We start from the raw sequence: 16,532 nt of genomic DNA, 5'->3' as shown, positions 1-16,532 counted from the left end.
ATGTATCTGTTTTTGTGTCAGTACCATACTGCAGCTGATGACTTACAGCTTTGTAATATAGTTTGAAGTCCAGAATTCTGATGCCTCCAGCTTTGCTTTGCTTTTTCAAGACTGCTTTGGCTATTCAAGAACTTTTATGGTCCCATAAAAAATTTAGGATTATTTGTTCTAGCTCTGTGAAAAATGTTGGTGGTATTTTGACAGGGATTGCATTAAATGGATTGCTTTGGGTAGTATAGACATTTTAACAATACTTGTTCTTCCAATCCATAAGCATGGAATATTTTTTTTCCATTTCTTTGTGTCATGTCCAATTTCTTTCATAAGTTTGTATAGTTTTCAGAATACAGATCTTTTACCTCTTTGGTTCAGTTTATTCCTAGGTATCGTATAGTCTTGGTGCAATTGTAAATGGGATTGATTCATCAATTTCTCTTTCTGGTGCTTCATTATTGGTGTATAAAATGCAACAGTTTTCTGTACATTGATTTTGTATCCTGTGACTTTTCCGAATCTGTATATCATTTGCAGTAACTTTTTGGTGGAGTCTTTTGTGTTTTCTATGTAGAGTATCATGCCATCTATGAATAGTGAATGTTTGACTTCTTCCTTGCTGATTTGGATACTTTTTATTTCTTTTTGTTGTCTGATTACTGAGGCTAGGACTTCCAGTACTATGTTTAATAACTGTGATGAGAGTGGACATCCATAGAGGAAAAGCTCTCAGTTTTTCCCTGTTGAGGATGATATTACCTGTGTGTTTTTTGTATATGCCCTTTATGAGGTTGAATTATGTTCCCTGTATCCTTACTTTCTTGAAGGTTTTAATCAAGCATGGATGCTGTACTTTGTCAAATGCTTTTTCTGCATCCAACAAGAGGATCATATGGTTCTTATCTTTTTTTATTTATGTGTTTCACATTGATTGATTTGTGAATATTGAACCACCCTCACTGCCCAAGAATAAATCCCACTTGGTTGCTGTGAATAATTCTTTTAATGTATGGTTGGATTTAATGCCCTAGTATCTTGTTGAGAATTTTTGCTTCCAGGTTCATTCAGGGATACTGGCCTGTAATTCTCCTTTTTAGTGGGGTCTTTGTCTGGTTTTGGAATCAATCTAATGCTGGCCTCATAGAATGACTTTGGAGGTTTTCCTTCCCTTTCTATTTTTTTGGAATTGTTTGAGAAGAATATGTATTAATCTTTTTAAATGTTTGGAAGAATTCTATTGGGAAGCCATCTGGCCCTGGACTTTTGTTTGCTGGCAGATTTTTGATTACTGTTTCAATTTCTTTGCTGGTTATGGGTCTGTTCAGGTTTTGTATTTCTTCCTGTTTAAGCTTTTGTAGTTTATATGTTTCTAGGAACTTATCCATTTCTTCCCAGTTGTTCAATTTGTTAGCATCTAATTTTTCACAATATTCCTTTATAATTGTTTGTATTTCTGTGCTGTTGGTTGTGATCTCTCCTCTCTCATTTGTGATTTTATTTATTTGGATCATTTCTCTTTTCCTTTTGGTAAGTCTGGCCAGGGGCTTATCAATTTTGTTATTTTTTTCAGAAAACCAGCTCCTAGTTTCACTGATCTGTTTTGCTGGAGTTTTTTCATAATGTTTATTTCTGCTCTAATATTTATTATTTACCTTCTTCTGCTGGATTTAGGCTTCATTTGCTTTCCTTTTCTAGCTTCTTTAGGTGAAATGTTAGGTTGTGTGTTTGAGATATTTTTTGCTTCCCGAGGTAAACATGTATTGCTATATACTTCCATCTTTGGACCACTTTTGCTGCATCCCCAATGTTTCGGACAATCATATTTTTATTTTCATTTGTTTCCATGTACTTTTTTATTTTTTCTTTAACATCCTGGTAAACCAATTTATTCTTTAGTAGAACGTTTCTTACCCTGCATATATTTGTGGTCTTTCCAATTTTTTTCTTGTGGTTGACTTCAAGTTTCATAGCACTGTGGCCCAAAAATAAGCATAGTATGACTTCAATCTTTTTGTATTTGTTAAGGCCTGATTTGTGACTCTGTGTGTGATCTATTCTGGAGAATACCCATGTGCACTCAAAAATAATGTGTATTCTGCTGTTTTAAGATGAAATATTCTGAATATATCTGTTAAGGTGATCTGTTCCAGTGGGTCATTCAAAGTCATTTTTCCTTGTTGATTTTCTGCTTAATCTGTCCATTGCTGTGAGTGGGGTGTTAAAATCCCCTACTATTATTGTATTATTATCAATGAGTTCCTTTATATTTGTTATTAATTGATTTATGTATTTGGGTGCTCCCAAGTTGGGGGCATAATTATTTACAATTTTTAGATCTTCTCATTGGATAGACCCCTTTATTATGACATAGTGCCCTTCTTCAACTCTTGTTACAGTCTTCGGTTTAAAATCTAGTTTCCCTGATATAAATGTTGATAATCTGAGTTTCTTTTGATGTCCATTAGCATGATAAATGGTTCTCCATCCCCTCACTTTCATTCTGGAGGTGTCTTTAGGTCTAAAATGAATCTTTTGTAAGCAGTATATAGATGGGTCTTTTTTAAAAATTCATTCTGATACCCTATGTCTTTTGATTGGTTCATTTAGTCCATTTACATTCAGAGTGATTGTTGATAGATATGAATTTAGTGTTACTGTATTACCTGTAAAGTCAGTGTTTCTGGAGATTTTCTCTGATTCTTTCTAGTCTTTGTTGTTTTTGTCTTTCTTTACCACTCAAAGATTTACCTTTAACGGTTCTTGCAGGGCTGGTTTAGTGATCATGAACTCTCTTATTTTATCTTGTTTTTTGTTTGTCTGGGAAACTATCTCTGCTTGTATTCTGAGGGACAGCCTTGTTGGATAGTATTCTTGGCTGCAGATTTTTCCCATTCAGCACATTGAATATACAATGCAACTGTGTTCTGGCCTATAAGTTTCTGTGGAGATATCTGCTGCTAATCTTATTTGTCTTCCCTTATAATTTAAGGATTTCTTTTCCCTTTCTGCTTTCATTAGTTTTTCCTTATCTCTGTATTTTGCATATTTTACTACAATATATTTTGGTGTTGGCCTGTTTTCTTGATTTTAATGGGAGTTATCTTTGCCTACTGGACTTGTATCTAGAATATGTTAGAACTCTCAAATTTCAAGATGTCTATAGACAGATGAATGGATAAAGAAGATGTGATATATATATATACATATATATATATATATATAATAGAATATTATGCAGCTATCCAAAGGAATGAAATCTTGCCATTTGCAATGACGTAGATGTAACTAGAGGGTATTATGCTGAGCGAAATAAGTCAATCAGAGAAAAACATGTATCATATGATCTCACTGATATGAGGAATTCTTAATCTCAGGAAACAAATTGAGGGTTGCTGGAGTGGGGGTTGGGAGGGATCAGGTGGCTGGGTGATAGACATTGGGGAGGGTATGTGCTATGGTGAGTGCTGTGAATTGTGTAAGACTGTTGAATCACAGACCTGTACCTCTGAAACAAATAATACATTATATGTTAAAAAAAAAAAGATAGCAGGAAGGGAAAAATAAACGGGGGGAAATTGGAGGGGGAGACAAACCATGAGAGACTATGGACTCTGAGAAACAAACTGAAGGTTCTAGAGGGGAGGGGGGTGAGGCGGATGGGGGGATGGGTTAGCCTTAAAGAAGGCACGTACTGAATGGAGCATTGGGTGTTATACACAAACAATGAATCATGGAACAGTACATCAAAAACTAGTGATGTGATACAGGGTGATTAACATAACATAAAAAAATATGTAAGAAAAAAAAGAACTCTCAAAATTCAGCAATATGAAAACAAGAAACCCAGTTAGAAAATGGGGATAAGACATGACGAGATGTTTCAACAAAAAGGATATACAGACAAAGGGGCTCAATATCACTAGTCATTAGAGAAATGCAAATTAAAATCACAATGATATCAATACACACACCTATGAGAACAGCTAACTTTAAAAAACAAAAAAAGGACAACACAAAATGCTGGCAAGGATGTGGAAAACTTGGAACACTCATATATTGCTGCTGGGAGTATAAATATGGCCCAGCTACTCTGAATGACAATTTGGCAGTTTGTTGTAATCTATATACACTTACTATGTGACCCAGCAATTGCACTTTTGGGCATTTGTCCCAGAGAAATGAAAGTTATATTACAAAAACACTTATACATAAATGTTCATAGGAGCCTTATTAATAACATGGAAAAATTGGAAACAAGATATCCTACAATGGATGAATGGTTACACAACTACTCAGCAACAAAATGGAAAAATTATTGACACGTGCAACACTTTGGACGAATATTAAGAGAATTATGCTGAGTGAAATACAAGCTAATCTCAAAAAGTCATATAATGTATGATTCCATTTTTAGAACATTTTAGAATGATGGAATTATAGAGACAGAAAACAGATTAGTGGTTCTCAGAAGTTAAGGATCATGGGGTAGGGATAGACAATAAGGGAATAGCAGGAGAGAACTCTGTGGTGATGGAACATGTATAGATTTGTGGTGGTGGTTACACAAATCTATACATGTGGTATAATTCCATAGAAAGATACACACACAGACATACACACCAATGATTGTAGGTAAAACTGGTGAAATATGAATAAAGTATGTGGTTATAGCAATGTAAATTTTCTGACTTTCATGTTATAATTATGTAAGATATTGCTATTGGGAGAAATATTTGAAGGAAACACAAGATCTTTCTGTATTCTTTTTGAAACTTATTGTCAATCTACAATTGTTTCTAAATAAAAAAAATTAAATGAAGTTAATTCAAAGAAAATTTCCAAACTTTGTGTAGTGCAAGTATCATAGCCAATGAGGTTTAACCAAGGCAAAATTCTTGCTAAGAAAATTTCCAGTGAGATAAGTCCTTTTATCCTCTCATTTCTATTTAGAATCACTGAAAAAAATCACATAAAATGCGTGAAACTATATATTCCACCTTCCTTTACGTATTTTAGCTTCATCACAAAGTTTATTTGTAATGATGTTTGTATTTTAGTTGGCTCAATACATTTGTCTCTCTTATTCAAGATAATATGATATTCAGAAAATATATTTTCTATTTTAGAAAAAGTCAATATTCATTTCTCAACACCTAAATAGTGCCACTTGGTCTGAAAGTTTTAGTGTAGTATCTAACATTGTCTCAGTAATGAAAAGAGAAAAACATTTGATTGAATAGAGAACATTTAAAATATTATAGTGTCAATATTTAGCCAAATCCTGCTCTAAACTGAAATTAGTCCATTTGCATAAAAACAAATATGCTAATACTTTTATCCTAGATGAAATATACTTTAGATTCTTATGATCAAAGGAAGTTAAAATTATTAGCTTCTAATCTGTAGCCTGTGGACTGATTTTAAAATGTAATGATCCAGTGGACTCAGATCTTGAGCTAGATGATAAATTTATTTTTCCACTGTTTCTATAGAATTCTAGACTTGATCATCAGTACTTCTTGCACATGTGAAGTTATCAATAAATAAATTCAATACAAAATGCAAAATATCAAAAACCTCCATTCCTGCTAGTGGCTTGGGCTGCCATGGGAACATGATCTTGCTTTGTGCTTTTGCTTCCACATGGTTTAAACTACAGTGAATAGTCACAACTGCTCTAAAGAATTCCAGAACTGACTGTTAAAAACCATGTAACAGAATGTTATGGGGCGTCTGGGTGGCTCAGTTGGTTAAGCGACTGCCTTCGGCTCAGGTCATGATCCTGGAGTCCCGGGATCGAGTCCCACATCAGACTCCCTGCTCGGCGGGGAGTCTGCTTCTCCCTCTGACCCTCTTCCCTCTCATGCTCTCTATCTCTCATTCTCTCTCTCTCTCAAATAAATAAATAAAATCTTTAAAAAAAAAAGAATGTTATAACATACACTTGATTTGCTCAATTTGTTTGACAAAGTCTGTGAAAAAAATAAAATTAAAGGTTTTTCTTAACTGATCAGTCAGTTTAGTCAAAATACTTGAGTCAAAACTAAAATACCAATTTTGGTAAGTCATTTTGGACACACTCTAAATGGACATCATTTCCAGGAAAGCCCAGACTATACAGAGATGGAAATGTCTACATATGAAAATTCAAGGGGAAATGTAAATTATAGAGACATGTATTGCACTGTCACCCAGTTTTACAAGGTACAGCAAGAGGTGGGTTACATGAAGCTTACTCTAATGGTATTTCTTCATTTTTCTGAAATTTCCACATAATAGCAAAGTGGTATTTTAGAATTTTCAGAATTATAAATCATTTTTTAAATCATGATGATATTACTCAAAGCAAATGTGAAAACATATGTTTGCCACAGTTGTATAAACTGCTTTCTTGTCAAATTTAATAATGTTGAGACTTATACTTTAACTTCATTTTCTTTTAATAACTCAAATCTTTTGAAGAAAATATATTTTATCTTAGTATCACATATATAACCGGTAGAGTTTGACACCAAAAATCTCATTTATTTATTTATTTATTTTTAAAGATTTTATTTATTTATTTGAGAGAGAGAGAATGAGAGATAGAGAGCACGAGAGGGAAGAGGGTCAGAGGGAAGAGGATCAGAAGGAGAAGCAGACCCCTGCTGAGCAGGGAGCCCAATGTGGGACTCGATCCCGGGACTCCAGGATCATGACCTGAGCTGAAGGCAGTTGCTTAATCAACTGAGCCACCCAGGCACCCCAAAAATCTCATTTAAAAGAAAGCTTTCCACTATAACCTGGGTGCAGTTTAATATGCCACTCCTAACTATTAATGTCCTTATCAGAATGTCTGACCAACCTATTTGATTGTAATGAGTAAAACTGCCATTCCACAGCAAATGATTCAGAAATTCCTGTACATACTACTGTGTATTTTATGAAAATAAGTTACTGTACATCTGTACTAGCGCTCGAGTTTATTTTTCATAAGACATAGTAGTGTGCACTTGAGCACTGTAGCACACAGGCCAGCCCTAAATGCCATTTTAACTAATGGGTTTTGCATTTCTGATAGAATCACATGTACCATGTACAGCTTGAGATTTTCCTAGAAAAGTTATTTTACTACCACACTGTCCTCCAAATAATCATGACTTGGTGGTAAAGAGGTCTCAGGAACAAATTGTTGCTGGGTTAAGAATGAAATTGCATCTTTAACTAGAATTCCATTACCTGTATAAGAGCTTGGGTATTCTAATATACTAAAACTGGATTCTTCCATTCTGGCAAGTATTCTGAAATCAATCATTTACATCTTGAAGCCCCAGAGGGCATAGCCTTTCAGCATTTGGATAAGAAATGACTAAACATATGGCAAGGAAACCAACCATGGATCAATGAAATTAAAATCATACATTATTCCACATTCTAACTAAAATGCTCATCTATGTAATTAGGAAGCAAGTTCAGTCTAGAGAAGAAAAATAAATTTCTCCATTAACTCTTCAGTTCCTGGAGTCTTTTTTCTATATATTATGTGTAACTTTAATAGAGATAGAAAAATGCACCTTATACTGAAGTGCAAACAAACCATTTGGTGAACTGATAAATTATGTGTTAGCTTATGCTCTTTAGCTTAAAGTTACTGTTTAATTCACAATGACAGACATAATGTATAGCTTATAGTATATGCCAATATGTTTTCTTTTTCTCTTACTTTTAGCTTTTTAAACAAAATACTCAGTTTTCATATCAAGATAGCATGACTTTGAAGAAGAAAAGATGGCAGATGAGTAGGGAACCCTATTCCAACCAGTCCCTGGAACTGAGCTGGATATCCACCAGACCACTCTGAACACCCATGAAATCAGCCTGAGATGTAAGAAGATAGATCTGGATCTCTACAAACAGAATATCGCAGGCAGTTGGTTTCGAAGTATGAAGTGAGGAGATGTAATTCCAAGGGCACATAACTGAAGATAAAAGGAAGAGTGAGGGAGCCCAGCCATTGGAATCCTGCACTGCTGGTGAGCGATGGCCTCCCGAGATGGGGACAGGGCACAGACTTGCAGACCAGTACCAGTGGGGAAAGACCTTTAGGGCAACCCCCCTGGACTGAAACCTGGAGCAGGGGGGCCGCCCATGTGAACAGGGGGTGGCTGGTGGTTTTAGGAGCACAAAAGGCAAAGACATCCCCTCACCTGGAGGTGAAGATTGGGAGTACTGCTGAGGGGTGCACAACCCAGGACACTGCAGTTTTTAGCAGCATAGACAGAAATAGAGATAGTGTGGCTTGGAGAGTTCACTGAAGAACAGACTGTGATCTCTCTGTTCTGAGGCAGAGGGTTGGAAATGATCTCCTCTGCTCTGACTCTAGGAAGAGATGTGGAAAGCCACCAGAGAAAAAAAGCCCCCATAACCAGTTTTCACTGAGCCCATCCTCCCCCCACAGGGGGCAGGGCAACTCTGCCCAAACAGGGTTGCCTGAGTAACAGTGCAGCAGGCCACTTTCCCAGAAGACAGGCTGGGAGAACAAGAGGCCAGCAACCCTAAGGTCCCTATAAAACAGGTGCACCTTGCTTGGGTTATGGTCAATAATTTGGACTCTGTACATTCCCTCAAACACCCCTTAACAGAATGACTGGGAGGAGGAACCCCCAAAATAGGAAAGAATCAGAGACTGTGACATCTGCCAGATTTACAAATGGATACAGATATAACCAAGAGGTCGGAAATGGAATTCAGGGTAGCAGTTGTGAAGACAATAGCTAGAAAGGAGAAATTGATTAATGGCACTATAGAGTTTCTAAGGACAGAAATGAAAGTTGAACTGGCAGAATTTAAAAATTCTATCAATGAAATCCAATCTAATCTAGATAATCTAACAGCTGGGGTAAACGAGGCAGAATGAACTAGTGATCTAGAAGACCAACTGATAGAAAAGAAGGATAAAGAGGAGGCCAGAAGAAACAACTTAAAATCCATGAAAAGAAAATCAGAGAAATAAGTGACACCATGAAACATTCCAACGTCAAAATATTGGGATCCCTGAGTGGGTGAAGAGAGAGAGAGGACTAGAAGATATATTTGAGCAAATCATAGCTGAGAACTTCCCTAATCTGGGGAAAGAAAGAAACATTCGTGTCTTAGAGGCAGAGGACCCCTCCCAAGATCAAGGAAAACACGCCAATGCCCCAGCATGTAATGATAAAACTCACAAATCTTAGAAGCAAGGAAACCATCTTAAGGGCAGTTAGGAGGAAGAGATTCCTTATGTAAAGAGGGAAGAACATCACAATAATGTCAGACCTATCTGTAGAGACCTGGCAAGCCAGAAAGGCCTGGGAAGACATATTCAGGGTACTAAATGAGAAGAATATGCAGCCAAGAATACTTTATCTAGCAAGGCTGTCATGTAGAATGGATGGAGAGATACAGAGCTTCCAAGACCAGCACAAAATGAAAAAATATGTGACCACTAAGCCGGCCCTGAAACAAATGTTAAGGGGGATTCTATAAAAGGAGAAAGACCCCAAGAGTGATATAGAACAGAAATTTAGAGAGACAATCTATAAAAACAAGGACTTCACAGGCAACAAGATGACAATAAGTTCATATCTTTCAATAATCACTCTCAACATGAATGGCCTAAATGCTCCCATAAAATGGCACAGGGTGGCAGATTGGATAAAAAGATAAGACCCAACCATATGCTGTCTAAAAGAGAATCATTTTGAACCTAGAGATAAATCCAGACTGAAAGTGAAGTGATGGAGGTCCATCTTCCATGCCAAGGGGATTCAAAAGAAAGCTGAGGTAACAATTCTTATATCATACAAATTAGATTTTAAGTTAAATACTGTAGTTAGAAACACAGAAGGACACTATATCATTCTTAGGGGTCTATCCAAAAAGAAGATCTAACAATTGTAAATATCTATGCCCCCAACATGGGAGCAGCCATCTACATAAGCCAACTGTTAACCAAAAAAAAGAGTCATATTGATAAAAATAAGTTAAGTGTAGGAGACCTCAATACTCCACTCTCAGCAATAGACAGATCATCTAAGCAGAAAATCAACAAAGAAACAAGAACTTTGAATGACACACTGGTCCAAATGGACCTCATAGATATATACAGAACATTACACCTTAAAACAACAGAATACTCATTCTTCTCGAGTGCACATGGAACTTTCTCCAGAATAGACCACATACTGGGTCACAAATCAGGTCTCAACTGATACCAAAAGATTGAGATTATTACCTGCATACTCTCAGACCACAATGCTTTAAAACTGGAACTCAATCATAAGAAAAACTTTGGCAGAAATTCAAACACTTGGAAGCTAAAGACCACTCTACTCAAGAATGTTTGGGTCAACCAGGAAATCAAAGAAGAACTTAAACAATTCACGGACACCAATGAGAATGAAAACACATCAGTCCAAAATCTATGGGATACCGCAAAGGCAGTCCTAAGGGGGAAACATAGCTATCCAAGCCTCACCAAAAAAAAAAAGAAAAGAAAAGAAAAGAAAAATCCTGAATTCACCAACTAACTTTACACCTTAAAGAACTAGAGAAAAAGCAACAAATGATGTCTAAGCCATGCTTTAGAAGAGAAATAATTAAGATTAGAGCAGAGACCAATGAATTAGAAACCAGAAACACAGTAGATCAGATCAACAAACTAGAATTTGGTTCTTTGGAAGCATTAATAAGATCAATAAACCACTGGCCAGACTTATCCAAAAAAAAAAAAAAGAGAGAGAAAGGACCCAAATCGATAAAATTATGAATGAATGGGGAGAGATCACAACTAACACCAAGGAAATAGAAACAATTATTAGAAATTATTATTAACAACTCTATGCCAATAAATTAAGCAACATGGAAGAAATGGATGCTTTCTAGGAAACCTATAAACTGCCAAGACTGAAACAGGAAGAAACCAACAACCTGAATAGGCCAATAACCAGTAACGACATTGAAGCAGTGATCCAAAACCTCCCAAAAAACGAGAGTCCACGGCCTGATGGATTCCCTGGGGAACTCTACCAAACATTCAAAGAAGAAATAATATTTATTTTCCTGAAGCTGTTTCAAAATATAGAGATGGAAGGAAAGCTTCCAGACTCATTCTATGAGGCCAGCATGACCTTGATCCCTAAACCAGGCAAAGACCCCATCAAAAAGGATAATTTCAGACTGATATCCCTGATGAATATGGATTCCAAAATGCTCAACAAAATCCTAGCTAATAGGATCCAACAATACCTTAAAAGAATCATCCACAACAACCAAGTGGGATTTATCCCTGGGATGCAAGGGTGGTTCAACATTCACAAATCAATCAATGTGAGAGAACACATTAATAAGAGGAGAGAGAAGAACCATATGGTCCTCTCAATTGATGCAGAAAAAGCATTTGACAAAATACAACATCCTTTCCTGATTAAAACTCTTCAGAGTATAGAGTTAGAGGGAACATTCCTCAAGTTCATAAAACCCATCTGTGAAAAACCCACAGTGAATAGCGTCCTCAATGGGGAAAAGATGAGAGCCTTTCCCTTAAGATCAGGAAAATGTCAAGGATGCCCACTCTCACCACTATTGTTCAACATAGTACTAGAAGTCTTAGCCACAGCAGTCAGACAACAGAAAGAAATAAAGTATTCAAATTGGTAAGGAGGAAGTCACTCTCTCTCTTCGCAGAAGACAGGATACTTTATGTAGAAAACCCAAAGACTCCACCCCCAAATTACTAGAACTCATACAGCAATTCAGTAATGTGACAGGATACAAAAATCAATGCACAGAAATCAGTTGCTTTCTTATACACTAACAACACAACTGTAGAAAGAGAAATTAGAGAATTGATTCCATTTACAATAGCACCCAAAAACATAAGATACCTCACAATAAACCTAACCAAAGAGGTAAAGGATTTATATTCTAGGAACTACAGAGCACTCATGAAAGAAATTGTAGAAGACACAAAAAGATGGAAAAACATTCCATGCTCATGGATTAGAAGAATAAACATTGTTAGAATGTCTATGCTACCCAGAGAAATTCTATACCTTCAAGGCTATCCTGATCAAAATTCCAGTGACATTTTTCAAAGTGCTGGAACAAGCAATCCAAAAACTTGTATGGAATCAGAAAAGACCCCAAATCGCCAAGGAAATGTTGAAAAGGAAAAACAAAGCTGGGGGCATCATGTTGCCTGATTTCAAGCAATAATCCAAAGCAATGATCACCAAGACAGCATGGTACTGGCACAAAAAGAGACATATAGACCAATGGAACAGAATAGAGAGCCCAGATATGGACCCTCAACTCTATGGTCAAATAATCTTCAACAAAGCAGGAAAAAATATGCAATGGAAAAAAGAGTCTCTTCAATAAATGCTGCTGGAAACATTGGACAGCTATATACAAAAGAATGAAACTCGAACATTCTCTAACACCATACACAAAGATAAACTCAAAGTGGATGAAAGACCTCAATGTGAGACAGGAATCCATCAAAATCCTAGAGGAGAACATAGGCAGTAACCTCTTCGACATCAGCTATGGTAAATTCTTCAAGATATAACTCCAAAGGCTAGTGAAGCAAAAGCAAAATTGAACTTTTGGGACTTCATCAAGATAAAAAGCTTCTGCACAGCAAAGGAAACAGTCAACAAAACAAACAGGCAACCCACAGAATGGGAGAAGATATTTGCAAATGACACTACAGACAAAGTGCTGATTTCCAAGATTTATGAAGAACTTCTCAAACTCAACACCCAAAAACTAAATAATCAGATCAAAAAAATGCTCAGAAGACATGAACAGACACTTCTCTGAAGAAGACATACAAATTACTAACAAACATGAAAAAATGCTCATCATCATTAGCCATCTGGGAAATTCAAATCAAAACCACAATGAGATACCACCTCATACCAGTTAGAATGGTAAAAATGGACAAGACAAGAAACAACAAATGTTGGAGAGTTTGCGGAGAAAGGGGAACCCTCTTCCACTGTTGGTGGGAATGCAAGTTGGTACAGCCACTTTTGAAAACAGTGTGGAAGTTCCTCAAAAAATTAAAAATAGAGCTACCCTATGACCCAGCAATTGCACTCCTGGGTATTTACCTCAAAGACACAGATGTAGTGAAAAGAAGGGCCATATGCACCCCAATGTTCATAGCAGCAATGTCTGCAATAGCCACACTGTGGAAAGAGCCGAGATGCCCTTCAACAGACGAATGGATAAAGAAGATGTGGTTCATATGTACAATGGAATACTACTCAGCCATCAGAAAGAATGAATACCCAACTTTTACATCAACATGGATGGGATTGGAGGAGATTATGCTAAGTGAAATAAGTAAGCAGAGAAAGTCAATTATTATATGGTTTCACTTGTTTGTGGAACATAAGGAATAGCATGGTGGACATTAGGAGGAGGAAGGGTAAAATGAAGGGGGGAGGGAATCGGAGGGAGAGATGAACCATGAGAGACTATGGACTCCATGAAACAAACTATGAGTTTTATAGGGAGGGGGGTGGGGTGATGGGTTAGCCCGGTGATGGGTATTAAGGAGGGCACATACTGCATGGAGCCCTGGGTGTTATACGAAAACAGTGAATCATGGATCACTACATCAAAAACTAATGATGTATTGTATGGTGACTAACATAACATAATAAAATTAAATTAAATTAAAAAAAGATAGCATGACTTTGAAATTCTTACTCTCCTTACCTTTAAACTGATATCCTAAGAAACAAAACTATATACTGGGCAGAGATGATACATGTACCTCAGTGGATCAAAATCTAGATTTACATCATAGCTATCAATATTCTAGGTAAATACTTGGTTGGAGTAACTTCCTAAGCTTTCATTTGAAATGCCCAAATAAGCATATATTTTAAAAATCTCTTTTGATTGTTGGGGTAATATCTTTTCTCCATTACAGCAACTCAGTTTTTCAAATGTAACTATCAAATGGTGAGTCATTTAAACATAGTTAACAAAGTGCATATATATGTCAGATGTTTCTGATCAGGCATAATGAAAGAGCATAAAGTGAAGTTTCCAACCACAAGCACAGAAAAACTTCAGGCTGATATGTAATTTATTAACATTAAATAAACAAGCTTCAGGTAAGTGTATTTTTTTTTTACTACTAAAATAATTTATCTGAAGCCAGTATAAATCTATTCTGTTTAGGAAATGTGGTTGCAAGATACAGCACTGGCATGTTAATTCAGTTACTATCTAATATTTATATGTGCAACAAATAAGCAAAAATCATTTTACCTTTATTATCCCTTTGGAATTTTTTGATGTTTGGTCCATTATCCTGATCAACAGTAAGTTCCTCTCTATTGTTGGGCATCATAGCTATAAATAAAAGAAAAAAATGAGTAATTTTCTTGCAAAACACCCAAAAGAAAGGTAGAAAAGTATTATATAAATAACTATTTTACTCCAATAACAACTAACAAGAATTGCACACATCTCTATCTGAAACAGTGGAATCATTTGTGTTGGTTTGATGATTATGTAATTTAAAAATCAATAAACTGCTCAGTCATGTGAATTTTTAAAGTGGAATTAATATATAGTGCATATAAAATTGCCCACATATTTTTTAAATCATTTTAAATGTTTGCTCTTTTAAATTCATATGCAAATTCACTATTTACCTGCATAATTAATAATATAGTTCCCAAAATGTTTCTAGAAAGAATTTATCACTTAATTTCATGAGTTTAAAATCATTACCGATAACTCACTTTATTGAGTTTTTTTTTACAAATACATATATCAAAATTAATAGGTAAAGTATAACTTTCTGGTAATTATTATAGATGCTTCTTCACAAACCATTTATATTGAAAAAGGAAAAGCATGCCAATTTTCATAGTTTATCATTTAATTCTCATTTGTTATATTTTTTTAAATCATTATATTGCTAGGGGCTCCTGGGTGGCTCAGTCAGTTAAGTGTCTGCCTTTGGCTCAGGTCATGATCCCAGGGTCCTGGGGTCGAGCCCCACGTCGAGCTCCCTACTCAGTGGGGAGCCTGCTTTCCCTCTCCTCCCTGCTCATGCTCTCTCTTGCTATCTCTGTCTCTCTCTCTCAAATAAATTAATAAAATCTTTTAAAAAACATTATATTCACAGACCTGTACCTCTGAAACAAATAATACATTATATGTTTTAAATAAAAAAGAAGATAGTAGGAGGGGAAGAATGAAGGGGGGAAATCGGAGGGGGAGATGAACCATGAGAGACTATGGACTCTGAGAAACAAACTGAGGGTTCTCTAGGGGAGGGGGGTGGGTGGATGGGTTAGTCTGATGGGTGTTAAAGAGGGCACGTTCTGTATGGAGCACTGGGTGTTATATGCAAACAATGAATCATGGAACACTATATCAAAAACTAATGATGTAATGTATGGTGATTAACATAACATAATAATAAAAAAATAAAATAAAATAAAATAACAAAAACATTTTATTGCTCTATAAATAAAATATGGTCACTTTAAACCAAAAATCCTCAAACTTTTTTTTTCTTTTTTTGTTTATAGACAATCTCACAATCATGCTTGGACACCTGGGAATGTGCATAGACAGCCTAATTACTGCCAGTGGAATTAGAAATGTTTTATGTGGTTAATATATTTTTTAGAATATTATATTGTTTTAGAAATATTTGATTTTATTTCTAAGTGTAAGATACTATTCCCTTACAATATATCTATCACATAGTATATTTCCCTATGTGTTTTGCTCTTAGCCAGCCCTCAAATAATTCTCTCTCTCCCTTTTCCCTCTCCCCCACCCCTCATTAATACAAAGATTATCCTGACAGAATAATGTGTGTTTTGGTTTCTTGATTCGTTAATGGTATCTGGCTCTATCTGCTTTTCTTGCTCAGACTCCCTTAAATCAGTTGCACACAGTTGTAACAACCAGGTAGTCTGTGTCCCAAAAGCTGTGATAAAGTAAAGCTAGAAGACCCATCACCTTTTCCAGGAATTTAACTTACTCCCTTAGGGCCACTAACCTCACGTTCTAGCTCAGTGGTTCTTAACTCTGGTTGCACATTAGAATATCATGAGGAGACACTGAAAATCAAAACAAAGCAGTGCTGCCAGGCTCTATTCCAGACGAGGTAAATCAGACTCTGATGATGTAACCTGGGCATTCAGATCTGTAAATGTTCCATGATTGATTATAATGGGGTGCCAGATTTGAGACTCATTGCGCTTACTATGAGCCACAAACAATATATAATATTGACAGGCTAAATGAGACTTGGATGAATTTCCAGAAGGGAGAAATAATCTTCATTCTTCCTCAGCACAAATTCAGAAATTAACACCTCTGCTAATCCCTCAAATTCCTCTCCTACCCATAAAAAAAAAAAAACAAAACATTATTTTGGAGAGGCTTAAAGCAATCACTATTATGGTGTATAAAAACTTAGAGTTCATATAAAGAACATCTTTATAGAGTAAGACTAAAAGAGGAACAGA

At 35.9% G+C, this 16,532-nt stretch overlaps 1 protein-coding gene across 1 annotated transcript in view; it reads right to left on the bottom strand.

The window, feature by feature from the left end:
* The window catches only part of DACH2 (dachshund family transcription factor 2), a 907,788-nt gene that overhangs the window by 103,259 nt on the left and 787,997 nt on the right, over window positions 1-16,532 (bottom strand). The gene's annotated exons all lie outside the window — the stretch shown is intronic.

The sequence above is a fragment of the Callorhinus ursinus genome, unplaced genomic scaffold, assembly GCF_003265705.2.
Source record: "Callorhinus ursinus isolate GAN/ISIS: 27379988/994484 unplaced genomic scaffold, GSC_fseal_2.0 scaffold40, whole genome shotgun sequence".
NCBI lineage: Eukaryota > Metazoa > Chordata > Mammalia > Carnivora > Otariidae > Callorhinus > Callorhinus ursinus.
Note: the sequence above shows the minus strand (reverse complement) of the source record. Positions and strands in the feature narration are given on the sequence as shown.